Raw genomic sequence first — 27,618 nt, 5'->3', positions numbered from 1 at the left:
AATTTCTATTGCAAATATTAAGCACAGTTAAATTAAGAGGGGATGGCAGTGAAAACTCTGGAGCTGTGTTGTCACCATAGAAATTGTAGAGTGATCTGCTGCTTTCTGTGGAATTCTGGACTCCCGTGTGAACTTACAAAGTCCGTACTCGCGAACAGCAGAGGCTGGTGAGCAATGTTCCCTCTAAGCTGCGCACGTGCGCAATTGCGCACTGCTGGCACGGTCTCTGCGCACAGAAAATCTGTGTTGCGCACACAAAAAAAATCTAACCTAAATTGAAATTAAAATGAATACGTCAACAATTCTGTTTTGCAGTGTTAGTCAGTAAGTGACTGGCTGCTCCCGTATGGGATTAGAACGATCCCACGTTATCCCATAGTCCAGCGATTCACATTCGTATACGCAGCCAATCGATGTCGTTGACAGGCTATGACAGCGTCCTTATGTGCCGACACCGGAGCTGATGTGGAGTGAAGCCACGTTAATGACAACGTGGACAACCATTGGAGATGTGAGCAGGACAGACGAAACAATTGATGGAAAAAGTGTGGACTTTATACCAGTTTTTAAATTGTGTTGATAGGCCACGTAAAACCAGAGTTGTGATTTTAAAAAAAGAATGCAATGTTTGGTTTCCTTGCTGAATACTATCGTTGTTTATATTTACTGCGGGAAGAAACGGTAAAAACTGCGTTTTATAAGAAAAAAGCCTCGAAAGCGCTCTCCACCTGTGAGCAAAAACAAACCCCCCCACCCCCTCTCTCTTTCCTATTCGTCCAAAAAAGTACCATGTCGACCAATCAAAAAATGATATGGTAACGTGGCATCTAGTTGTTAAGAAACGGGGGGAAATTTTAGGAGTGACGGCGGTGCTTTGAGATGTGAGAGATTTGAGACGTGTAGCGCAAATCTTGTGTAGTTAGTGTGTAGTGTAGTCAGTAGATTTGTTGTGTGTGTCAGAGCAATGAGGCGACTGCTGAACGTTACAGGTGTTACAGCAGTGCTACATCTCCTGTTGTCAGGCCTGCAGGTATCAGGCTGTTGTTCTCCTTTATCTCACAGTGGACAGAAATTATTTTTTGGAGTGGCACAAATAATTTGTGTGGCATCAGATTTGATGCAGAACAGCTGATTGTTCTGTAAATAGTTTGAAATGTTTGTTTAAAAACACCTTGGCTGCATTTAAAAAAAAATAGCTGCAAAAAACTTTGTTGTTTGCCAAACTGAGTTACTTTTTTGAGGAGTAACTATATAATTATTTGCCCAACATTGGTCATTATATACTGTATTTTGCAGACAGAGAGTTATAGGACTCTCTCCCAGACCACAGACGCATAATACAAGTCAGAGCTGTATATATAAAAAAAGAAAAGAAAAAAGAAAAAGAAAGTTGTGTTTTCGAAATTGGAGTTCAAGTCATTTTTACTTCCAATAGCGTTAACATACTACACAGGCCAATGGCTAGATTTTTTTTTTACATTTTCATTGTAAGTGGGCTAAAGCAGTTTAAAAGTAGTCTAACATAAATGTAAATGCTGTAATTTGATTATTTTAATAAACCATGAAACTTGGATGGATTTGATGCTGGCGTGACCACAGTGCACACGTCTGATGTCGCTCACAGTGGTCCAAGGGATCGCTCAGGGAGTTTGTGTGTTCACTCAGACACATGAAAAATTAGAGGGAACATTGCTGGTGGGTGGGGCTGCTGCAGTGACCTCATTCACCCCTTCACTGTTACCTACAAGTTACACATTGAAAGTCTTGGGGGGTTGGGGAAAGGAGTTGATCACTCAAGGGTGCCCCCCTCAATTTTACCAGCGCTCCAATTTTGTTCGCATCATATTTTAGTATAGTTTCTGAATTGAGGAGAATAAAAACATATTTAACATTCGATGTAGCTGCATTGTTGAGTAGAAAGCACAGATTAAATAAAGATGTTTAAATTTAGAATAGAATAGAATAATTGCCATTATTGTCACTATACAGTTGTACAATGAGATACAGTTTTAAATTTAATTTTGGAACTTTTTTAATTTAAGAATATCTGAGCAGATGGTGCAAACAGCAAACACCTGCTGCTGAAGACACTGCAGTCCACAGGTTGGAGGAACAGACAGTGACACACAGACAGGTCGGCTGCAGTAACACTTTAATACAGAACACTATCAACAGTAATTCCATCACATGGTCACAGAGTTATCACAGTACAGTCACAGGAACACGGTTACAACATGACAGTAGCTCCTGAGCCAGGCTCCCTGCATCATCTTGAGAAATAAAAGCAAACCATAAAATGATGCTGGAACAGACAGCACTGATGCTTTTGTCTGTCATGTGCCAGTCTCTTTGGATTTCACACTGCTGAGTTTAAAGACATATGAAATGAGCCTCCACCCTTTGCTTCTCCCTGAGCTCAGCTCACATCAGTCGTTAGGCCAGTGTAGCACCTGACTGCATGTTTGAGGCTGAAAGTTTTTTTCCTGTTAGTGATTCCATATTCAGTCACATTCCTGCTGTGTGTGCATGTCTGTCTCTGTAACAGTGACATTTGTGTCCCTGCAGTGCTGATAAATCAGGATGCTTAACCCTTTAAAACCGGTCGGAGCGGGCACGCTCCGTTTTGCATAACTATTTTTAAATCCCGGTAGCACTGCAACCACAGAAGCTAGCGCCATAATTTTTTTTGCATATGAAACCGGAGGAGTTGTGCTTACATCTTATGCCATCAGCTTGTCCTAGGTCACAGTTTCCTTCCACATATAGCTTTGCAAAAACGGCATAAAAAGCACTTGCAGCAACAAAAACATGATATTCCAGAAACATGCTTTGCCGATCCGATCAGCTGTTTGTAACACTTCCTACATCCATCAGCGTGGACTATCGCATGTCCGCCATGACCTGCCCGAAACAGGAAGTGACGTCATCAGGGCCTTATGAGCCTATACTGGTGTTTTTAAAAGTTATGTTTGACTTTATGACTTTCTGTGTCATTTCTGTGATGCTTAGGACTCATATTGCACTGCTGGAAATAGTTTATTTTGATGCACATGCTGGGGTTTTTTTGCAAATTTGCATTATAATATTTATTTTCGTTTTTCCTGCAGTATATAAAAATTGGTGTATTTAAAAAATAAAACTATGAAGACACTCAAAATACATTTCCTGTGGTGGGAAACTATTTTGTGCAACTTTTTTGTATTTACAGTTTTGAGGGATAAGCCTCTTAAATTTCTCTAACTAGAAATATATGTTAAAAAAACAAAAACGATTTTCAATTTTTTTGTAGTTTATTGCACTTTTTTGCAATTTATGTAATTACCATGCACTTAATGCAGACATATTATTAAAATATGTCTGCATTAATGTATATCAACTTGAAATGCTCCCAATAATGGCACTACAGCATGTAAAAATATAATATAAGCTCTGGTGGACTTCTTCTATGGTACGTCTTAAAGGGTTAAGGAGCCGAAGTCAGCGGCAGCAGAAACAGATGGAGCAGCTCAGTCTCACTGTTACTGTCACAATATTCAACTTTAAGGACACTTTCTGCAGACCTGAGGGAAATCCCAGAGATAACACTGTGTCAGGCTGCACACAAGCGAATATGCATGAGTAAGGCAGCTTTTTAAAAAGGCTTTTCTACAGTAAAGAACAGACGGTGACTTATCCAGAGGGACATCATCATTAGACCTGCTCAGTCTGCAGGTTTGCTCACAAACAAGTCAACACTTTAGAACTTTCTGGGGTGTTGGTTGATTTTCTTTCTCTCTCCATTAAAAAAAACTGCCGACAGCAATTAAACTTCAGACTAATACATGATGGTAATTATGTCCTCGTGTGTAATTTTCAGACTTGGGAAAATTATGATGCAGTTAGAGAAAAAAAAATAAGAGAAAAACAAGGCTAAAAACATCCATTCGTGCAGGGATTACCGTAGCAACAGAGTCATTTTCTTCTGACAACACTCATGTGTTAAGAATCAGCAGCGACACACAGACAGAAAGTATTAACACTTTAGTTTGAAAATAGATTCTTTGGTTTGTTTTGCATGTGTGTGTGTGTGTTGGTTGTAGAGAGTACCGTTTAAATGACTTACTGAGAACAAACACAATGTTCCTTGGCGAAGCTGCTCAGCAAAAAAGGAGTTGTAAAGCTAACAGGGACGGCTAAGTATTTGAGTGTTTCGTACGGCGCTTGCTGTTTCACGGTTCATCACAGGATAGTTATCGTACAGTCACGACGCTACAAATAGAGACACAAAGCAAAGGAAACATAAAGCAGCATTCAAGCTATGTTACAAAGAAATATCAGGCACACTGCAGCTGAGTCAGTGTTAAAGCTGCCTGCTCTGGCTCTGAATCAGCTCTAATGGCACTTTGTTTTAGAGCACAGTCAGTGCTGTGGCCTGTTGGCTCATATTCTACATTCTATGTCGCTGTGATTGTAAAGTGCATATGATACGACTTTCACAGATATTGTGTGTATAGCAAGCGAGGTGTTCAACTCTAAAGCTTTATTTGTCCCCCATGATAGACAGTACCTCCACCCCCTGCAGGAGGCTGTGGAGGCGCTGAGAGCTCCTTTAGCAGTGACTGTTACAGCCACGGAGCAGCTCCTTCATCCCCATAGTAACACTGTGACACAGATTCAAATGTACAATCTGAAGCTCATGGGTGGGTTTGTTTGTTTTTTTTCTTTTTTCAAAAAAAAGTAGTGAGAAACAAATCTGGGCATGCATGACGCTGTTTGTGCCCGTTCAGCCATGACTTGGCGTCTAATACAGGGCTGTCCAACATACAGCCAGCGGGTCACATCAGGCCCCTAATACACTTTCATATGTCAGTTATTAATGGCCCGAATGTATGTGGGAGCTGAATCTTCAGTCCTGCTGATCTCCATGCAAACAGGGGTGGGATGATACAGCCAATCACATGCAAAGACAGACTGGGTCATACCACTGTGTCAAAGAATAACAGTAAGTTTAATGGTACCATTTATAGCTATAATTGGGGCGATCGTGGCTCAAGAGTTGGGAGTTTGCCTTGTAATCGGAAGGTTGCCGGTTCGAGCCCCGGCTTGGACAGTCTCGGTCGTTGTGTCCTTGGGCAAGACACTTCACCCGTTGCCTACTGGTGGTGGTCAGAGGGCCCGGTGGCGCCAGTGTCCGGCAGCCTCGCCTCTGTCAGTGCGCCCCAGGGTGGCTGTGGCTACATTGTAGCTTGCCATCACCAGTGTGTGAATGTGTGTGTGAATGGGTGGATGACAGGTTGTGTAAAGCGCTTTGGGGTCCTTAGGGACTAGAAAAGCGCTATACAAATACAGGCCATTTACCATTTACCATTTATAATTGTGGTTCACCATCTAAAGTCAGTGTGCCACCCCTGCTCTAAATCATGAATTACAGGAACTGTTAACGCTAGGGTTGCCAACTCCCTGAAAAATAAATAAGGGACACCTCGTGGCCAGGGCCGGGCAACCCAGTTCACCCTTCCCAGTGTGGTGAATTTTGTAGCTCTTTTTTTGTGTGTGAAATTATTTTTTAACCATTTGACTTGAATTTGATTTAAGCAATCTAAAACTAATTATAAAACTAAGCATATAAAAGTAGATATTTCTAAGCATAATTGACAATCAACAATACAAAACCTAACAAAAAACAAAACATAAGCATAAGTGGGCCAGCATTGGTGCATCCATTAAAACATGAAGTCACCATGGTAACAGAGTCCTCTTGACTCAGAAGATACTGAAATATATATATTTTTTAATGGATTTATTTTTGGTTTGTTTGAGACGGTCTGTGTGTTTGTGTGTGTTTGTGAGCGCAGATACAGAGAGTAATGGGTTTGCGAGGATACCGTTTAAATCACTTACTGAGAACAAACAAAGTCTTTTCTTTGAAAGTTTTGAAGCTAAATTCAAACACGGGGACGGATGATATTTATAAGTGCTTTATGAAACCCGTCCTCATCATAGCAATCATATGTTTCCATCATCATGATGGCACGTTGTTTTAGAGCACAGTCAGCACGTGGCCTGTTGGCTCATATTCTAGTGATGTGCGGATCGATCCTGAAATATCGATTCCTCCGATACCAGTCATTTATGTTCTAGAATCGATTCTCACATTAAAATATCAATATTTTAGTAATTTAGGGTATATTTGTAGTTTATCAGTGGAAAGAAACTATAACATTCAGATTGTCTACATTGGAAGCAACTACTTCCTCTTCCGCCTTTCATAGTCATGTGTGAAATACGGCTGTATAAATGTGTCGCAGACCCTTTGCGTGCGCACTCACAACAATGGCTGAGCGTGGAGTCATTTTACATCCACAAACGACGTGGTTTGTGATACATGTGGCAAGACCACTAACCTCGTCAAACACCTCAGAGTAAATCATATCACAGAATATGACGAGGATATGTTGAGGTGAACTGAAGAGGAGGAGAGAGTCAGGTGCTGCTAGGGCGAGACAGACGTCTCTCACAGAGTCCTTCAGTGCTGCAGGCAGGCAAGGTGTTCAAATAGCGCATAACTTCAGTTTTTTTTTTATTTCTATATATGATGAACTCTGCATTATTAAGTGATAAGAACAAGTAATCTGATGTCTTATAATCACTATGACGCTATCATTTGAGATACAATAAAAGATACAATGAATAAAATAAGCTTTTGTACAAAGTATCGGTATCGGATCAGTATCGTCGATACCACCCTGAATATTACTTGGTATTGGATCGGAAAGGAAATCGCACATCACTATCATGTTCTACATCATTGTGTGTCGCTGTGATTGTCACGTTCATGTGATATGACTTTCACCTGCTGGCAGGTAGAACAAATACTAACTGACTTCCTAAAGTCATATGAGTGGGTTTGTTTGTTTGTTTGTTTTTTCTTTTTTTCACAAAAAGTAGTGAGAAACAAGTCTGGGCATGCATGACGCTGTTTGTGCCCGTTCAGTCATGACTTAGCATCTAAGGCAGGGATGTCCAACATATGGCCAGCGGGCCACATCCGGTCCTGATACACTTTTATATGTCAGTTATTAATGACCTGAGCAAATGTGGGAGCTGAATGTTCAGCTCTGCTGATCTCCATGCAAACAGGGGTGGAACCATAAAGCCAATCACATGCAAAGACAGACTGTCATACCATGGTTGGGTACAGGCCGGGTACACAGAGAGACGGAAGCCGATTTAAATACAAGAGTGTCAGGAAAATGTAAAATGAGCAGCGTTCGACTAATAATTGAATATTAGATCAAACAAAGTGAATACAAAGTGTGTTTGAATGGCAGAGATGCAGAAATGTGAGCATGTAACACAGAGCAACAGCATACATGCAAACCCTCCTGAATCTTTTCCAGGAGAATCTCGAATTTCAGTGCCCCTCCTGAAAATCTCCCAGAGCCACCATTCTCCTGAATTTCTGCTGATTTTCCACCCGGACAACAAAAATGAAAACCATATCCCAGAACCAAAACCCAGCAAATTCCAGTTTCCAACAATGGCGGCAGCTATTTAGTTTTAAGATTACTCCTATTACTCTTTCTGGGTCACAAAATAAACTTTTAGCATATTTTCAGGTGAGAATAAACTTCAAATATCTGAGCCGGCAAGAATAGCAAACTCCCGGCACATCGTTTTCAAACCCCTGCGGTCTTTCGCTACTCAGGTTAAACATGATATTTAAGTAACTCGATAACCTAAAAATTTTATTGTTGGACTTTTTCAGTGTTTTATTTGTTCCTGAGTAAATTGGTTTTGCTGAGATTAAAGTTATTAGATTAGATGAGATTAAATAAAAACTTTATTAATCCCTCGGGAGGATTCCTCCAGGGTTGTGACACTGCTGAAAAAAACGTCAAACAGAAAACTGATTAAACAGAAGTGTGAGACGGTCAAGAATTTACGCCAGCGTCCGGTTATATTTAGATAGCAAGGAGCAGACGGCAGAGTTTCACTCCACTGAGAGAGCCTGTGACGTAATTCTGAACGCTAGACCATCACAGTCGCTCACTTACGGCCTACCCGCCTTTCGGAGGACTTGGCCCACTTAGACCACGAAGGCCGGGTCCTTAGGTCGATGCAGCCTCTGAATTTGGACAGTAATAAAAGTGACATTTAACTTACTTTAAATAAATAATTTTAAATAAATAAACACTGTAAAATTCAAGTTTTTTGTATATGTGTATGTAATCCCCCCTTTTGAACGTCTCCCTAATTCTGAGGCTTCAAGGTTGGCAAGTATGAGCAACAGCTCAGTCTGAGTCTAAACGAGTCTCACAGGCTTGCTGTGCGTTTAAAGCTGTAAGAATTACAAATTACAATTATAAGTTATCATTCTTAACTTGTTTGATCCGCTGGTCACCACAGACAAACACAAGCAGACATTTTGGATTTTTACTGTATTATCATAGTTTTAAAGCTTTTCCTGCAGATACAAACCTCCCTTATGAACATTTATACTACACAAAGTCATTCAGCAATAAACAATTGAAGACAGAAAAGTTTGTTTTTCACTTTCTACTATAGAAATTTCAGTTTTTTGTGATGATTGATGAGCTATCAGAACTTTTTCTATCATTTTATTTCTTACAGTTTAAGGAGTCGTGCTGACAGGTTTCTGTTGTTGTCACAGAGCTTTTTCTTCATCATATAGAAAAACACTTAAATATGTGACTCCTTCACAGTGACAGGATGTTTCAGTGGTCTGGCCCAACTAAAGTCATGTGGTCCCCCATGTAAATTCAGGCTGTTTCTCAATCCTGTCTTTAAGTGATGATGTATGAACCCTGCTTCCAGGTCCAAATTACTCTGCGTTTAATAAGGCTGTTGTGTTTTTAACATTTTTTAATGCTTTGTATCTTGTTCTATTTAATCTCAACAAGTCCCTAAAAAAAGTCAGTGATCACTGTCGGCCTCTCTCGGTTTTTATGATCACTGCTCATTTTAAAGCTTGGTTTTTAAAACCTCACAATGTATCTATATGCAGTAGTATATTAATAACTAACCTCATATCATGGATGCATTGTCTCAGTTGTTCTCGTGGACTTGTGATACGTCATCAGTCATCAATTCAAAGTACGCATCAAGCCAAGCCCAAGTATGCTCAAAATTCCCAGATGTGTTCTCGCTCCACTTTATCGAGCAATAAAGTGGAGTCCACAGCTACTGTGAACTTGGTGCAGCTAAATCTAACTCAAAAGTGGCAATGGCAATTTTATTTGTTCCTGAGTAAATCGGTTTGGTGAAGACTAAAGTTAAGCTTGAATTCTTACTTGGAGAGTGGTCACTGTATTTTGAATTACACCCATCATATCCCCTGATGTAAAATGTTCTGTTCTTATTTAAACAGCTGGATCAGAATTACATCTAAGATGACAAATAATTAAATTCAGCAAAAACAGCATGTTAATGCATGGAGATCCTGAAGGCTGCTCCAAAAATGATCCGATTATATTTTAAACATTTGTTCAATTCTCTTCCAAACCCCAGCAGCTGTGTATTGTAAGTTTTAGTGTCTACTAAAATACAAATAAAAGTGTTCTAACATCTCACCTGTTTGTTTTTATTCAGACATACATGTGTACTATTTTATTAATAGAGACATTAGCCTCGTTTCTGTCATGTAGTGGTTGTGCTGAAGCTTATTAGACATTATGAAACTGATGATATGTAAAATTGATTTTTGCCAAAGTGCTTAAGATACTTTTTTAATTATATATTTTTTAATCTACTACATTTGTAATTTCTATTGCAAATATTAAGCACAGTTAAATTAAGAGGGGATGGCAGTGAAAACTCTGGAGCTGTGTTGTCACCATAGAAATTGTAGAGTGATCTGCTGCTTTCTGTGGAATTCTGGACTCCCGTGTGAACTTACAAAGTCCGTACTCGCGAACAGCAGAGGCTGGTGAGCAATGTTCCCTCTAAGGTGCGCACGTGCGCAATTGCGCACTGCTGGCACGGTCTCTGCGCACAGAAAATCTGTGTTGCGCACACAAAAAAAATCTAACCTAAATTGAAATTAAAATGAATACGTCAACAATTCTGTTTTGCAGTGTTAGTCAGTAAGTGACTGGCTGCTCTCGTATGGGATTAGAACGATCCCACGTTATCCCATAGTCCAGCGATTCACATTCGTATACGCAGCCAATCGATGTCGTTGACAGGCTATGACAGCGTCCTTATGTGCCGACACCGGAGCTGATGTGGAGTGAAGCCACGTTAATGACAACGTGGACAACCATTGGAGATGTGAGCAGGACAGACGAAACAATTGATGGAAAAAGTGTGGACTTTATACCAGTTTTTAAATTGTGTTGATAGGCCACGTAAAACCAGAGTTGTGATTTTAAAAAAAGAATGCAATGTTTGGTTTCCTTGCTGAATACTATCGTTGTTTATATTTACTGCGGGAAGAAATGGTAAAAACTGCGTTTTATAAGAAAAAAGCCTCGAAAGCGCTCTCCACCTGTGAGCAAAAACAACCCCCCCCACCCCGTCTCTCTTTCCTATTCGTCCAAAAAAGTACCATGTCGACCAATCAAAAAATGATATGGTAACGTGGCATCTAGTTGTTAAGAAACGGGGGGAAATTTTAGGAGTGACGGCGGTGCTTTGAGATGTGAGAGATTTGAGACGTGTAGCGCAAATCTTGTGTAGTTAGTGTGTAGTGTAGTCAGTAGATTTGTTGTGTGTGTCAGAGCAATGAGGCCACTGCTGAACGTTACAGGTGTTACAGCAGTGCTACATCTCCTGTTGTCAGGCCTGCAGGTATCAGGCTGTTGTTCTCCTTTATCTCATAGTGGACAGAAATTATTTTTTGGAGTGGCACAAATAATTTGTGTGGCATCAGATTTGATGCAGAACAGCTGATTGTTCTGTAAATAGTTTGAAATGTTTATTTAAAAATGCATTGGCTGCATTTAAAAAAAAATAGCTGCAAAAAACTTTGTTGTTTGCCAAACTGAGTTACTTTTTTGAGGAGTAACTATATAATTATTTGCCCAACATTGGTCATTATATACTGTATTTTGCAGACAGAGAGTTACAGGACTCTCTCCCAGACCACAGACGCATAATACAAGTCAGAGCTGTATATATAAAAAAAGAAAAGAAAAAAGAAAAAGAAAGTTGTGTTTTCGAAATTGGAGTTCAAGTCATTTTTACTTCCAATAGCGTTAACATACTACACAGGCCAATGGCTAGATTTTTTTTTTACATTTTCATTGTAAGTGGGCTAAAGCAGTTTAAAAGTAGTCTAACATAAATGTAAATGCTGTAATTTGATTATTTTAATAAACCATGAAACTTGGATGGATTTGATGCTGGCGTGACCACAGTGCACACGTCTGATGTCGCTCACAGTGGTCCAAGGGATCGCTCAGGGAGTTTGTGTGTTCACTCAGACACATGAAAAATTAGAGGGAACATTGCTGGTGGGTGGGGCTGCTGCAGTGACCTCATTCACCCCTTCACTGTTACCTACAAGTTACACATTGAAAGTCTTGGGGGGTTGGGGAAAGGAGTTGATCACTCAAGGGTGCCCCCCTCAATTTTACCAGCGCTCCAATTTTGTTCGCATCATATTTTAGTATAGTTTCTGAATTGAGGAGAATAAAAACATATTTAACATTCGATGTAGCTGCATTGTTGAGTAGAAAGCACAGATTAAATAAAGATGTTTAAATTTAGAATAGAATAGAATAGAATAGAATAATTGCCATTATTGTCACTATACAGTTGTACAATGAGATACAGTTTTAAATTTAATTTTGGAACTTTTTTAATTTAAGAATATCTGAGCAGATGGTGCAAACAGCAAACACCTGCTGCTGAAGACACTGCAGTCCACAGGTTGGAGGAACAGACAGTGACACACAGACAGGTCGGCTGCAGTAACACTTTAATACAGAACACTATCAACAGTAATTCCATCACATGGTCACAGAGTTATCACAGTACAGTCACAGGAACACGGTTACAACATGACAGTAGCTCCTGAGCCAGGCTCCCTGCATCATCTTGAGAAATAAAAGCAAACCATAAAATGATGCTGGAACAGACAGCACTGATGCTTTTGTCTGTCATGTGCCAGTCTCTTTGGATTTCACACTGCTGAGTTTAAAGACATATGAAATGAGCCTCCACCCTTTGCTTCTCCCTGAGCTCAGCTCACATCAGTCGTTAGGCCAGTGTAGCACCTGACTGCATGTTTGAGGCTGAAAGTTTTTTTCCTGTTAGTGATTCCATATTCAGTCACATTCCTGCTGTGTGTGCATGTCTGTCTCTGTAACAGTGACATTTGTGTCCCTGCAGTGCTAATAAATCAGGATGCTTAACCCTTTAAAACCGGTCGGAGCGGGCACGCTCCGTTTTGCATAACTATTTTTAAATCCCGGTAGCACTGCAACCACAGAAGCTAGCGCCATAATTTTTTTTGCATATGAAACCGGAGGAGTTGTGCTTACATCTTATGCCATCAGCTTGTCCTAGGTCACAGTTTCCTTCCACATATAGCTTTGCAAAAACGGCATAAAAAGCACTTGCAGCAACAAAAACATGATATTCCAGAAACACGCTTTGCCGATCCGATCAGCTGTTTGTAACACTTCCTACATCCATCAGCGTGGACTATCGCATGTCCGCCATGACCTGCCCGAAACAGGAAGTGACGTCATCAGGGCCTTATGAGCCTATACTGGTGTTTTTAAAAGTTATGTTTGACTTTATGACTTTCTGTGTCATTTCTGTGATGCTTAGGACTCATATTGCACTGCTGGAAATAGTTTATTTTGATGCACATGCTGGGGTTTTTTTTGCAAATTTGCATTATAATATTTATTTTCGTTTTTCCTGCAGTATATAAAAATTGGTGTATTTAAAAAATAAAACTATGAAGACACTCAAAATACATTTCCTGTGGTGGGAAACTATTTTGTGCAACTTTTTTGTATTTACAGTTTTGAGGGATAAGCCTCTTAAATTTCTCTAACTAGAAATATATGTTAAAAAAACAAAAACGATTTTAAATTTTTTTGTAGTTTATTGCACTTTTTTGCAATTTATGTAATTACCATGCACTTAATGCAGACATATTATTAAAATATGTCTGCATTAATGTATATCAACTTGAAATGCTCCCAATAATGGCACTACAGCATGTAAAAATATAATATAAGCTCTGGTGGACTTCTTCTATGGTACGTCTTAAAGGGTTAAGGAGCCGAAGTCAGCGGCAGCAGAAACAGATGGAGCAGCTCAGTCTCACTGTTACTGTCACAATATTCAACTTTAAGGACACTTTCTGCAGACCTGAGGGAAATCCCAGAGATAACACTGTGTCAGGCTGCATACAAGCGAATATGCATGAATAAGGCAGCTTTTTAAAAAGGCTTTTCTACAGTAAAGAACAGACGGTGACTTATCCAGAGGGACATCATCATTAGACCTGCTCAGTCTGCAGGTTTGCTCACAAACAAGTCAACACTTTAGAACTTTCTGGGGTGTTGGTTGATTTTCTTTCTCTCTCCATTAAAAAATACTGCCAACAGCAATTAAACTTTAGACTAATTCATGATGGTAATTATGTCCTCGTGTGTAATTTTCAGACTTGGGAAAATTATGATGCAGTTAGAGAAAAAAAAATAAGAGAAAAACAAGGCTAAAAACATCCATTCATGCAGGGATTACCGTAGCAACAGAGTCATTTTCTTCTGACAACACTCATGTGTTAAGTATCAGCAGCGACACACAGACAGAAAGTATTAACACTTTAGTTTGAAAATAGATTCTTTGGTTTGTTTTGCATGTGTGTGTGTGTGTGTGTTGGTTGTAGAGAGTACCGTTTAAATGACTTACTGAGAACAAACACAATGTTCCTTGGCGAAGCTGCTCAGCAAAAAAGGAGTTGTAAAGCTAACAGGGACGGCTAAGTATTTGAGTGTTTCGTACGGCGCTTGCTGTTTCACGGTTCATCACAGGATAGTTATCGTACAGTCACGACGCTACAAATAGAGACACAAAGCAAAGGAAACATAAAGCAGCATTCAAGCTATGTTACAAAGAAATATCAGGCACACTGCAGCTGAGTCAGTGTTAAAGCTGCCTGCTCTGGCTCTGAATCAGCTCTAATGGCACTTTGTTTTAGAGCACAGTCAGTGCTGTGGCCTGTTGGCTCATATTCTACATTCTATGTCGCTGTGATTGTAAAGTGCATATGATACGACTTTCACAGATATTGTGTGTATAGCAAGCGAGGTGTTCAACTCTAAAGCTTTATTTGTCCCCCATGATAGACAGTACCTCCACCCCCTGCAGGAGGCTGTGGAGGCGCTGAGAGCTCCTTTAGCAGTGACTGTTACAGCCACGGAGCAGCTCCTTCATCCCCATAGTAACACTGTGACACAGATTCAAATGTACAATCTGAAGCTCATGGGTGGGTTTGTTTGTTTTTTTTCTTTTTTCAAAAAAAAGTAGTGAGAAACAAATCTGGGCATGCATGACGCTGTTTGTGCCCGTTCAGCCATGACTTGGCGTCTAATACAGGGCTGTCCAACATACAGCCAGCGGGTCACATCAGGCCCCTAATACACTTTCATATGTCAGTTATTAATGGCCCGAATGTATGTGGGAGCTGAATCTTCAGTCCTGCTGATCTCCATGCAAACAGGGGTGGCATGATACAGCCAATCACAGGCAAAGACAGACTGGGTCATACCACTGTGTCAAAGAATAACAGTAAGTTTAATGGTACCATTTATAGCTATAATTGTGGTTCACCATCTAAAGTCAGTGTGCCACCCCTGCTCTAAATCATGAATTACAGGAACTGTTAACGCTAGGGTTGCCAACTCCCTGAAAAATAAATAAGGGACACCTCGTGGCCAGGGCCGGGCAACCCAGTTCACCCTTCCCAGTGTGGTGAATTTTGTAGCTCTTTTTTTGTGTGTGAAATTATTTTTTAACCATTTGACTTGAACTTGATTTAAGCAGATGCATATTCTTTGTGATATGATCATATGGGAAACAAATGATCATTTAGCCATTTATTTTTTTAGCTCAAAATGACAACATTAACACAGTAAAACAGGTCTCTTTCTTAAACAGAAGCCTGTCATGCTTAACTTTTGAGAATATAAGTAAATCTTTCTTTAAAAGAACTCTGTCCTGCTTAACTTAAAATTATATAAATTAATAGAAAACAATAGAACGAAAAATACTCTTGTAACTGTGCACATATAGTGCATTTAGTACAGTTGGCTTCAGTTGAGGTATTATTTCAGCTTTTCTAATGCTAATCAGCTGCTCCTGTTTGTAAACCCGCTTGTTCCCATGATTACGCATCTTAACTCATCATCATTATTCATCTATGTATTACTTTTATGTATTAGTCATCTATTTGTTGTAATCATCTATCCTTGCTGTTGTTTATTACACAAAATAAATTATATTATCACACTTCTGGCCACATAGCGCTGATATTCACTGCACATGCCCATATTAACCTTAACCAGAGGGTTTAAAAAAACACAAACCAGTGTTTACATACCATATCTGCTTCTGCCGTGGCCTGGTGGACAAAAACTTGGTTAAGGGTTCCCCGAGCTGTCACGCCCCTCATGTTCTTCATGTGCCCCCACCACTAGAAGCATGCCTATGGAAAAAGTGCGCTGGCACACAGTGCAGTGCGCTTTAAAGGTGTTATCGTGCATTTTCCCAGCCAGGTGTTTTCCTTTTCCCATTCCTCCCTGTACTTTTGCAGCCTTTTTTTTCTTTCTCTGAGGGGAACAAACATTGCTGCTCTAATGCTGGGCTTACACTGTGCGATTTTTGGCCCATTTTGAGACGATTTTTGAGTCGTGCGACCGATTTGGTGATCGGCCCGATTTTGGCCTTCATCGTGCATCGTGTAGTACACGTGGGGTAATGAGAAGCGATTAACACCTCACGACCAGCTCCCGATAATCAATCGCTCGTGAGGGTGTCACCACAGCCGCTCACACTGCTCACGCGCAAACACGTAAACGTCGTGTGCTTGTTGTTGTGGTCATCTGTTGTCTTCCGGTATTTTCTCCGTAAGCGACCTTTCCTCGACCAATGAGATGAGCGGTAATCTGAATTGTCATACTCGAATTGTCATAAGTGTGCTGTCAGCTCATTGGTCACAAAGCAGGAGAGGGGCTGGGAATTATGTTTTCAAACAAAGCGTTAATTCCATAAACATTTATAGACTACTTTTGATTCTCACTGTATTACGGGATAAAGTGCGTCCCTTATTAGCTCAATAGGGGACGTGTACTTTTGTTTCTAAATACGGGACGATTCCGTTTTTTAAGGGACGGTTGGCAACCCTAGTTAACGCTCTAGCATAGCATCAGTATATAGCATAGCAAGCATGTCCAGTCAATTGTGACATGCGCAAGCAGTGCCTTCATTAGCAGCTAACGTTAGCCATGCTACCTGCCTGTTACTGACAGTGTTCATGTGCAACACCCTGATAGTTGATGTTGATGCTCCACAAACAGTGATTTGATTGGCTAACGTTGGTTTGTACTGTTAGTGGAATAAATTCAGTCTGTTCGTGAACGTGTGGAGAGTCTTTTGACAACAGCGTCTTTTAGTTTTGGTCATAGTCGATGAGAAACAGTTTCACTGTTTGCTAAAAGAGGTGGACCGTTTGGTGGGAGCAGATCGAACATGTGCTTTAAACTTACTGCACTTCTGATTGGATCTTGTTCACTGACAGAGGTGTTTAGTTATCGTCTTGTTTTCATCATAAACATCAGTGAAACTAATGTGACTCCTGCCTGTGAGTCCAAACATGCTAAACAAGTACCTCCTTTAAAGCAATAGCCATGAAAACTGTAGATTATAAGAGGAAAACTGCAGTGAAATCAAAACCTGTGGTTATCTTTAAAAACAAACCACAAAAAGAATACATACATATGAGTTTCCACCCTTTACATGTAATCTCAGCATTATCACTCATTGTAACAGCTGTTATATGAAAAAAACCAAAGAAATGAAAAAAAAAGTTTTCTGTTTAAACTCAGAGGCAGGACTTTCAGGTCAGAGGTCGGTGTTAACAGAATCATCAAGATTAAACACAGAAACAGAAATATGAGAGAAGACCCAAAGTCAAAAGCAGATCACATGTAGGTGGAGCAAACCGCCTTTTGCCAGCATTCAGTGGTGGAGCTGCAGGTGAGAAACAGAAGACAGGTGTGAGACATGATCTACTTCCTGCTTTCTACAAAGTCTCATCAACAATATCTGCATAAAAGGACACGTTCCCCTCCCATAGCAACAACCCGACACCTTCTCTATGATCCATCCCGCCTGTTCCAGCTGCTGCTCTGGGCACATTTTCATGGCACATTTTGGACCCCTCAGTGTCTGAGATTGTGTGAACGTTACAACATACGTGAGCATTGCTGCTGACCATGTCCATCATATTTTGGTCACAGTGCACCATCTTCCAGCAGGACAAAACACTGTGAGACTAATTGGTGAACAGGACAGTGACTCAGTTCTCGGTCCAGTGGAGAAATCTTGGGATGGAACAGGAGATTCACATCGTGGATGTGCAGGAACTGTGCAACGCTTTCATGTTAACATGGAGCAAAATGTTAGAGGAAGGTTTCCAGCTCCATGTTGCATTTATGCCTTAAAGGATTAAGGCAGTTCTGAAGGTAAAAGGGGGCCAACCCAGTGCTAACAAGGTATACCTAACAACATGAGCAGTGAGTTTAGATTGATGAAAACAACTTCATCATGTTTATTGTAAGTCATGATTAAACTAATTGTGCTATAACTCCTAGAACCTCGGCCTCATGTGTGCAGACGTTTTATGAAAGGGGCTCAAAGGCTGATCGTCACAAGGGGCTGTAACTGAAGGAACAACGCTTCAGGTGTCCTGCAGTGCACCCCCACCCACTTAAGCAAACAATTTAGATGACAGTGGGAAGGTAAAACTCCCTTTTAACAGGAAGAAATCCTCCAGCAGAACCAGTCGCAGAGAGGAGCAGCCATCTGAGAGACCAGCTGAGGGGAGCTGACGTGGACAGGAGAAAAGACACGCTGAAGAGAGCCAGAGATTAATAATTACTAATGATTCAGTGTAGAGAGGTGTCTAAACACATAGTGAGGTAAGAAGCAACACTCATGGGAATCCCCCAGCAGCCTAGACTGCAGCGTAACCAAGGCAACTGTAGTTGTGATTTGAGGCACACAGAGAACAGATTGTTGACGACTCTACAAACTTACCCACTGGAGCAATCATCAGCTGGATGGTGTTGATGGTATCAGTATTCTCAATGTGAGTCTTCCATTGGTATCTTTCTTTGTCGACGGCCAGACACTCATATGTTCCATTCTCAGCCTGCGTCACATCCTGCAGAGCCAAGGACAAATTCCCACTGTCCATCCATCCATCCATCAGATGAAAGCGGCTAGTTGAAGATGGATACTTGTTGGCTCGATGAGACATCTTGCTCTGGTACAAAAGTACTTTTTCTCGCTTTAGGTCAGTTCTCCTCCACACTACAGCCGCAGTGGGATAATCTTTATGGACCTGACACGGCAGAATGACATCCTGTCCACACTCAGCTCTGATAATTGTCAGGGCTGAAGGAGAGAAGAGACAACACAGGACAGAATCAATCTTTTCTAAGTACATTTCAAGGCAAACGCTAACTCTCTCTCTCTCACACACACACACACACACACACACACACACACACACACACACAAACCCATGCATGCACACACACACACACTTCCTGTAACAAACCCAGGAAGATAAGAATTGTGTCACCAACTCATCACTTGCATGATCCTGAATCTGAAAATAGAATTACTGTGATTCTAAAAACAGGCCTTACTGAGAGCTGTGTGTGTGTGTGTGTGTGTGAGAGAGAGAGAGAGAGGGAGAGAGAGTGTTCACCCTGACACGTGTTTGTGGGGACCAAAAATTGGACAATTAATATACTTGTGGGGACCAACAGACCTTATGGGGACAAATTCTTGGCACCATGATTTTGAAGACATTTGTTGAGACTCAAAATGTGGTGTTAGTGTCAGAGTTACAGATAAGCTAGGGTCAGGCATTCAAACTCACATTCGCACCTATGGGCAGTTTTTGTTACCAGTTAATCTGACTGTGTTGAAAACAAACATGGGGAGACAAGCACAGAAAGACCCCAGCCTGATGGTGGAATTAATGAAGGAACTTTAAAGTTTAAATCATGTAAGTCTGAGTGAGAGCGATAAGGTGTGGTTGGACATCAGATAATTAAATATCAACAACTTGATTGTGACAAAAACAAAAAACAAAGAAAGAAACAAAAAAAGCAACATTTTACAACTTCAACCTAAAGCGCTCCATCTATGCAAGATAGCATGGGTGCTGTGTAGGAGTAAAGTCAGTCAAGTTTTTGGTGGTGCTGTCACTTGTTTTTTGTTCTCTTTGTGGTAGAGTATCATTTCCTGTTCCTGTTACAACACACACAGTGATAGAGAGGGCCAAATGAAACTTTCCGAAGCTCGTATTGAAAAAGGGTACAGTACTCGAGGCTTTTCAACACAAGTTTAGGAGTGACGGCGTTTGCAATGTTCAGCGTGTTTGGAGTCTAAAGTCAGTGTGTTGTCTTGTGTAGTTAGTGTGTAGTGTAGTCAATTGTTTTGTTGTGTGTGTCAGAACATGAGTCGACTGCTGAATGTTACAGGTGTTACAGGAGTGATACATCTCCTGCTGTCAGGCCTGCAGGTATCAGGCTGTTGTTCTCCTTTATCTCATAGTGGACAGAAATAATTTTTTGGAGTGGCACAAATAATTTGTGTGGCATCAAATTTGATGCAGAACAGCTGATTGTTCTGTAAATAGTTTGAAATGTTTATTTAAAAAAACACCTTGGCTGCATCTTTAGATAAACAGATGCAAAAAACTTTGTTGTTTGCAAAACTCAGTCACTTTTTTGAAGAAGTAACTATATAAGTAATTTCCCAACATTGGTCATTATATGCTGTATTTTGCAGACAGCGTTACAGGACTCTCTCCCAGACCACAGACTCATACTCATAAAGTCAGAGCTTTATAAAAAAAAAAAGAAAAAAAAAGTTGTGCTTTCAAAATTGGAGTTCCAGTTATTTTTACTTCCAGTAGTGTTAACATACTACACAGGTCATGAACAAGATTTACTTTTAAATTTTCATTGTAAGTGGGCTAAAGCACTTAATTAAAAGTAGTCTAACATAAATCTAAATGCTGTAATTTGATTATTTTAATAAACCAAGTAACTTGGATGGATTTGATGCTGGCGTGACCACAGTGCACATGTCTGCTGTTGCTCACAGCGGTCCAAGGGATCGCTCAGGGAGTTGAAAAATCAGACACATGAAAAATTAGAGGGAACATTGCACATCATCATGAATATTAAACTGTAGTGTATATATTGTATAATATGAGTGAAAAGTAAACCATGTGACATGTAAACTTGGGTTACTAGGAAAGACCAAAATAATTTCTTTGATCAAGCATGTTGAATCTGACCAGAAAAGCCCCGAAATGAGAGGGAGCCACAGAGAGGAGGAGGATACGGGCTGTGAGGGACACACAGTGGACCAGTCCTTAGACCTGTGTGTCTCACACTGCCCTGTGATGACACTCCATACACGCAGTTTCATTAACACTAATGAATAATAATGAAAAGATAAAGTAATGAGTTACTATAGTTCTCAGTTACAGCCTCATGTTTACTCCATATTCATCTCTTTTCAGACATCAGCAGGATCAAGGATGACCCCCCCACCCCAGTCTGAGGACGTTCCCCACCACATGAATGGGGGACGGGAGGCACAGCTTCCAGCCCAGCTGGTAGGAAAGTCCTCCTTGGGTGGACTTCTCTGTAACTATGGACTCTGCCTGTTGTCATGCGTGCAGACGTTTCAGTCCATAGACATTTCAGCCAGTGCTTTTTAAACATTAACTGTGCACATGTGCGGGATGTGAAATCTTCTGCTTTATTGTTAAATGTTCATTCACTTTGTTTGTGCTCCAAATAAATCCCCTTCATAGATGAAGCAGTTCAATTTTGTCCTCTTGGTTTGGTTCAATGCCCCCATGAAAAAACACCCTGAGCCCAACCTGCTAAATCTGGTGTGGAACTGCCACTGCTGTGAAGCTTCATCTTCATGTATCAAATTCTGTACTTAAAAAGTCCCCTTCCACTCATTTTCATGTCCATTTCCTGCACAATGAAACCTGAGGCAATGCTTAAACATGAGTCTGTCAACACCTATAAACACAACAGCCTTCATGTGCATGAATCAGGGTCTGTCATTTAGCAAAGAAACTTCAAACACTAGTACAAAAACAATCAAGCGGTCCTTCCAAATCTCATATTTGAGCGCACGGTAATAAAAACACTTGAGGATAATCAGGGCCCGTGTCTGAATCTTGACAGATGCAAAAATAAACAGAAAACAAAACAGCAGATTTTTAGTTAGAGAAGTGAAGAAAATGCTGTTTTCATTTTCTTCCCAACATTAGAAGAGTCTAACATGATGCACACGTGTAGAAACAGACACATATACCTGTGCATGAACACTGCTGTGCAGACAAAACACACGATTTCCATCTTTCTCATGCAAAAACTCACCTACAGATCTTGTAAACCGGCAGAGAAGAATCAAAGCCAACACAGCTTTGCTGAACATGGTTGTATTCTCAGCAGTGGAGGTGCAATGCTCAGAGCTCCTTAGTCCTCTTGGGTTTGGGGGATATGAGCGCTCATAGCAAGAGGACTGCAAGGGTACAGACCTTTATACACTTGAGTGTGCTGACAGCAGTCATGTGCTCATGTTGCGTCTGGCCCTCACTGTCACACTCACTGTTTCCACCAACATATCCAACCGGCTGAGCAGCTGCACACACGTGTCTACACTCATACATGCAGCTGCTGAGAGTGACGTCAGGCTGCAGGTCAGTAACCATGGTTTCAGGTGACGCTCTGAAACTGATGATTCCAGCCAAAGATGTCAGGTTATTGTTTCCATGCAGAATCAAGACTGAAGACAAATAAATCCACTTTCTGTTTACATAGTGCTTTACTGTAATTCCCATGGTAATGCTGACTTATAAAAACAAAGGTGATCCATCAGTCCAGATGAATAATGTGAGCTCATTTAAGCGCACGTTTGTGTATTCAGAGCCATGAATGTTGATGTACTCTGTCCACTGATGACTAGTCATCCACCCATTCACACACTGGCGATGGCAAGCTGCATTGTAGCCACAGCCACCCTGGGGTGCACTGACAGAGGCGAGGCTGCCGGACACTGGCGCCACCGGGCCCTCTGACCACCACCAGTAGGCAACGGGTGAAGTGTCTTTCCCAAGGACACAACGACCGAGACTGGCAGAGCCGGCAACCTTCCGATTACAAGGCGAACTCCCAACTCTTGAGCCACGATCGCCCCCCATATAATACATATATTAGTAATTATTTTAAATGATTGAATATTTTAAATAAAAGTACAGTTATGAATCAGTTAAACAGCTAAGAGAGCGGGGTGAAATAAAGGCTTTAAGTCTGAGGCACCATGAAAGCGAGTTAATAGAGAAAGTTTAAACTCATGATTAAAGCTGGAGGACTGATGGATGGGGAGCTGTGTGTGAGCACTCCTGCAGGGATGGGGCTGCTGGCTGGAAGTAATTACTGAGGTTGGGTCAAGGAGATCGATCAGAGAGACAGTCTGAATAAACATCAGCACTTATTCGTTCAGTTTTATTCACATAGCATCAAATCAAATCAAATCAAATCAACAGTTCATGCACTTTATATTGTAAAGACCCTACAATTACAGTTAAAACTGCTGTAACTAATGATCTACATGGAAACACATCTATGGAGAGGAAATCCACCTGCTGAGGGTCACATCTGCATCATTGTAGCTACAGTGGATGTTTCAGTGTCAGGACTGAAGGTGGAGCTTTGTGTGTCTCAGGGTGAGCCCGCAGCAGCTGCCTCCAACCGAGGACATGCCTCCATCACTCTCAGCACTGGAGCCCCCCAGGGGTGTGTTCTGAGCCTGCTGTACTCGTTGTACACATATGGCTGTGTGGCCACTACCAGCTCCACCACCATCATTAAGTTTGCTGACGACACCGTCGTGGTGGGCCTGATCTCTGATAACAACAAGACGGCCTACCTGAAGGAGATTAGGAAATATATATTTATATATTTTTCTTATATATTTGTATATTGTGTATTTGTGTATTGTGCATTTTGTTGTACAGTTATTTTATTTTTAACTTTAATATATTTTATTTTATTCCTTCCTAGCTAAATTTACCCTTCATTTTAATTTTCATATTTATTTTATTATCCTATTCAGTCTTTTTTTTTTTCTTTAGGTCACGAGCAGTTGTCTAAGCATTTCACTGCATATCGTACTGTGTATGACTGTGTATGTGACAAATAAAATTTGAATTTGAATACTTTACCATCTTAAATCTAACAAATTCCTTCATGAATTACATTTAGTCAAAGGTCAAAGGTCAAATGCTTCTTTGTCTTTCTCCACAGAACCATTTCCATCCTGGACCACAGCTCTCCTGGCTTTTCTTGTTGTTTCTGGAGGTCTTTTATTCTATTTCTGGCAGTATTTCATGTCAGGTGAGTGTCTCCTACTACAGACAGCTGTCTGAAACATGCTAACACTGAACCCTCACACAGAACGTTTATGGCCTTTTTATCTAATAATGACAAAACAACGTCTGAGCCATGATCCTCATGTTGCTTTTAGAGAAAGCCATTAATACTTTTTATCAAGAGTAATATTACTATTATAATGATACTTCCCAGGTTATTGTCATGTGTTTTACAAGAGAAAAGGCATTTCTCTGAGCAATTCTTTCTTTGCTGTCCACCCACAGATGCCGATTAACATATACAATAGAAATAGAACATATAATACAAATAGTACAAATAAATAAATGAAGACAGAAAACAGACAAAATATGGAGATTTGAAACAGAGATGCGTGAAAAAGAGCTATAGCTTAATATGCAGGATGACCTGATGTGCAAAAAATCATTATTACTATTCAAAGTGGGTCGGCTGTTCAAGAGTGATGGCAGTGGGGAAGAAGGAGTTGTTGAGTCTGGATTTCAATTCAATTCAATTCAATTTTATTTATACAGCGCCAAATCACAACAAAAGTCGCCTCAAGGTGCTTCATAGATACAGAGAAAAACCCAACAATCATATGACCCCCTATGAACAAGCACTTTGGCGACAGTGGGAAGGAAAAACTCCCTTTTAACAGGAAGAAACCTCCGGCAGAACCAGGCTCAGGGAGGGGCGGGGCCATCTGCTGCGACCGGTTGGGGTGAGAGAAGGAAGACAGGATAAAGACATGCTGTGGAAGAGAGACAGAGGTTAATAACAGATATGATTCAGCAGAGAGGTCTATTAACACATAGTGAGTGAGAAAGGTGACTGGAAAGGAAAAACTCAATGCATCATGGGAATCCCCGGCAGCCTACATCTATTGCAGCATAACTAAGGGAGGATTCAGGGTCACCTGGTCCAGCCCTAACTATATGCTTTAGCAAAAAGGAAAGTTTTAAGCCTAATCTTAAAAGCAGAGATAGTGTCTGTCTCCCGAATCCAAACTCCAAATTTCACACTTCTAAACCTTTGTCTCGAGGGCAGAAGTGTGAACAGTCCGTGTTGGGGGTGTGTGGGGTCTTTGAGGATGGAGGCAGCTCTCCTCTGGACTCTGCGATGGTAGATGTTCTGCAGAGAGGGCAGCTGAGTCCTGATGATCTTCTCCACAGTTGTTATCACTCTCTGCAGGCATTTGCGGTCCATAGCAGTAGTACTGCCGTACCATGCAGCTGGTCAGTGTTCTCTCTACAATGCAGCAGTAGAACCTGCTGTAGTCCTTGTGGGTGTTTTTGACCAGTCAAATCTTTGTATTTCACTCTCTTCTCATTGTGTTTGCTGTTCTCTCAGGGTGTCGGGTGGAGGTGGAGGAGTCTGTCTGGTTGCCCTTTAAAACCACAGCTCAGCTGCCTGAAGACACTCTAGTAGAGTGGTGGCACCGTCCTGAGAAGCCTGACAAACAGGAGTGGGATTATAGAGACCGAGTGAAGATGAAAGACGAGCGTCTGAAAAGCAGACAGTTCAGCCTGACCTTTAAACGCTCCACAGAGAGAGACAGTGGCAGATACAGCTGTGTGGCCTGGAGCCGCGGACACGTAATCGGATGAAGAATCGTGCTGCTCACAATTACAGGTGTTTGTTCATTTTCATTTGGTTCTCTCTGCTTTCACTTATTATTTTATTGTATTTGTATGTGGAGGTGTCGTGTCTCCTCTGCAGGGAGAGATCAGCACATCAGGAAGAGAAGCAGCTCCACTGATCCGACTCCTCTGATGGCTGATCGATCAATTTGATCTGTGTGTTCTTTGATTATTGATCAGTGATGTCAGAGTGGAATCAGTGTGATGATATGAATTCTACTGTAAACACTTTTTCCTTCATTTTCTCCTACTGATCACTTTATGTCTTTACTCTGTAGTCATGTCCTGTTTAAAGCTTTGTGAGTGTCGGGTAAGCAGTGAGCAATCTGCATGAGTGGGAGATGTGGACGCTGTTGCAGGAAGGCTGTATTTTATTTATTTATGTGAGTTTAATCCATTAAATTAATAAAGAGCCACTCTGATGTTCTTTGTGAGTCTTTCGGGTGATTCTGTTTTCACATGCAGCTCAGCTGTTACTATGAGTACAGCATGAAGAAGATAAAAGGAGGATTAGACATCAGTTGGTAGTTAACTAACATACAAAGTCCTGCAGCTTCCTAACCAGCTGGTTTCAACAAGTCTCACCTGTGAGGTGGACTGTTAACACCTCCTCCTCATCATCTTTCCTGCGCCTTCAGGGAGAAACGGAGGACTCCCCTCAGTTATTACATTCATTCATTATTACGTTCTTAGCTGATCCTACATTACAAAATGATTTTAACAATGAATGCAGTGGTGAATATGCGTTTAACCTTCCTGTCATGTTCGGTTTACATGTTTCGATTTACAACTTAAAACACTCATAAATATTGTGTTTTGCATGCCATTGCCTCAAGGCCTTATGACATCCTCCATACTATGCACTTGAACATATAACAGTGATTATCGCCTCTTTAATTGAAAGCTTGTAGACAAGCAGCTTTTTACAGCTACAGTGTAATTACCTGTTTTTGTTCGGTAAGGGTTAATGACAGGATATCCTCAACTGCTGGTGAGCGAGCGAAAACACAGCAGAGACCTCTGTGTTTAAGAAGTGGACGGTTGTGGTCGCTGATGCTCTCAGCTCGCTCAGTTTCACACACAGGTACAAGAGCACAAGCCTCCACTGTGGAGTAGATACTACAGGGACTACATCTGAATGCCTGTAGAGCAGTGTGTAGTCACAGGAACCTGCCAGAAGGTAGCAGCACATCACCCCAGCGTCACCCTCCAACTAAAACCTCTGCAGAGACTCTGGCAGGTGTCTGCAGGTTCAAACCTGCAAGTTTTACATAAAAGCTGATTTGTCATCTGATTCAGGATCAAACTCATCAGGATGCGATAGGATAATAAGATTATTCCTTTATGACATCATAATTAAATAAGAAATGGTTTATTTATCTCACAAGTTTGAAAATTAGGCAAAATAATATGAAAAATATCTCAGTATAAAAAATAAAATGTCAGAGGAAATGGCTTGGATAATTAAAAATAATTAAAATACTAACAACAAAATCCCTTCATCTGTGCATGTGTGTATATCTGCTGGTTCATGTGTAGGTCTGGGTATATGTGGATGACAGTGAGTGAGAGATGATGATTCCAGTGTCACTAGATGGCAGCACCAGACCGTGCTTTAAGCTGTAGCAACACTGAAGCAGAGCAAAGTTACAAAGGTTTTACCCTTGGTAGGACCTGGGACCATTTCGTGGCCTTTGCGTTTTTTAATTCCACGCCATTTCCACTGTGTTTAATGGAGTATAGCCAAATTTTCAAACATGTATTTTTTTCCCATTTTATTTTAAAATTTCAGTCTGAGTTTTTTTAATGAGCTTAAATGGCTGAATAAAAGGCATACATCCACTATCGAACCTCGTGGCCGATTTGTGCCTTAGAGTTGTAATTTTTTTATTTGTCCACCGGGTGGCGCCCTTGCTCCACATGTGACGCCTGCTGGAACATACACATGTTCTCCAGCGGCCTGCTCGAGACAGATACCCGGAAAAGGCAGACTAATTTCCCGCGTACAGCAGCAGCTTGGCCCGCTGCTCGTTCCGGACCATTTTCTGACCTTAGGTTCGTTTGAGGGTGCATTAATTTTTTTTAATCAACAGGAAATGACGTATTTGTTTTCACGTGGTAGCGGAAGTGTGTGCTGCAGACACGGGAACCGAACCATATGCTCCGGCGCTGCGCGAAACACACCCGCGGCAGAGGCACTCCTCCCCGGGGGAGCAGGAGCAGCAGCGCCGCCTGGGGACATTTTTGGCTTCTGGAAAAAAAATTAAAACCGGATCGAAATTAATGTT

General features: G+C 41.0%; 1 long non-coding RNA gene across 2 annotated transcripts in view; it reads left to right on the top strand.

The window, feature by feature from the left end:
• The window catches only part of LOC146578837 (uncharacterized), a 44,727-nt gene extending 18,970 nt beyond the window's left edge, over positions 1-25,757 (top strand). The window contains exons 3-6 of one of the 2 annotated variants that reach the window (XR_014891536.1): positions 20,798-20,893; positions 23,607-23,696; positions 25,041-25,322; positions 25,410-25,757. This is a non-coding gene — a long non-coding RNA (uncharacterized LOC146578837). Of the gene's footprint in view, positions 1-20,797; positions 20,894-23,606; positions 23,697-25,040 lie in introns of both variants that reach the window. The other variant, XR_014891535.1, reaches the window with a different exon arrangement.
• Positions 25,758-27,618: the final 1,861 nt, after the last annotated feature.

The sequence above is a fragment of the Mchenga conophoros genome, linkage group LG3, assembly GCF_057382185.1.
Source record: "Mchenga conophoros isolate Kocher_MC1m ecotype Shallow Benthic linkage group LG3, M_conophoros_male_GT1.1, whole genome shotgun sequence".
Lineage (NCBI taxonomy): Eukaryota > Metazoa > Chordata > Actinopteri > Cichliformes > Cichlidae > Mchenga > Mchenga conophoros.
Note: the sequence above shows the minus strand (reverse complement) of the source record. Positions and strands in the feature narration are given on the sequence as shown.